The following is an 869-nucleotide window of genomic DNA, read 5'->3' as shown; positions in this document are numbered from 1 at the left end:
CCATCCCCACCAGCCACCACTGGTTCGCCTTCCTGGAGAAGCACAGCAAGCTGGACAAAGGTGAGACCCCCCCGGGGGTGACCCTGGCCCCCTGGCCCCCCCCCTGTCCCTCCCCTGGTCCCCAGCCCTGGCCACTGCCCTGCTCCCGGTCTGTCCCCTGGTCTGGTCCCCATCCTGGTCGCCCATCTCCTTTCCTGGTCCCCATCCTGGTCCTCTGATCCCTGTCCTGGTCTCCATCCCTGTCCCCTCCCCCGGTCCCTGTCCCCTCTCCTGATCCCTGTCACCATCACCTGTCCCCTGGGGTCTGGTCCCCTCCCTGGCTCCTGGTCCCCATCCCCTCTCCTGGTCCCTGTCCCAGTCCGCGACCCCCGGCCCTGGCCCTGGCCCTCCCCTCTTCCCTGTCCTTGTCCCCATCCTTGACCCCTGTCCGATCCCCGTCCCCATCCCTGTCCCCTGCCCCAGTCCCCACCCCAGACCCTGCCACGTGCTCTGGTCCCCATCCCAGCCCTTATTCCTGTCCTTTGTCCCCTCTTCGTCCCCATCCCAGTCCCCATCCCCTGGGATTGTTATCCCCTGCCCTGGACCCCATCCCTGCCCGCTCCCCGTCCCTGTCCCCAGCTCCCGTCCCCCGTCCCCTCCCGCAGTCCCCGTCCCCTGGTGGCGCGGGTGGCCCAGCACGCGCCCCTGTCCCCCGTCCCCGCAGACAACCTGTCCTACATCGAGCACATCTTCGAGATCTCGCGGCGCCCCGACCTGCTGACCATGGTGGTGCAGTACCGCACCCAGGTGCTCAAGATCTCCGAGGAGGACGAGGTGGACACCAAGCTCACCCGCATCCCCAGCGCCAAGAAGTACAAGGGTGAGCCCCC

This window comes from Egretta garzetta, unplaced genomic scaffold (genome assembly GCF_000687185.1).
Source record: "Egretta garzetta isolate BGI_Z169 unplaced genomic scaffold, ASM68718v1 scaffold1431, whole genome shotgun sequence".
NCBI lineage: Eukaryota > Metazoa > Chordata > Aves > Pelecaniformes > Ardeidae > Egretta > Egretta garzetta.
The sequence above is the reverse complement of the archived record's forward strand: the minus strand, read 5'-3'. Positions refer to the sequence as shown.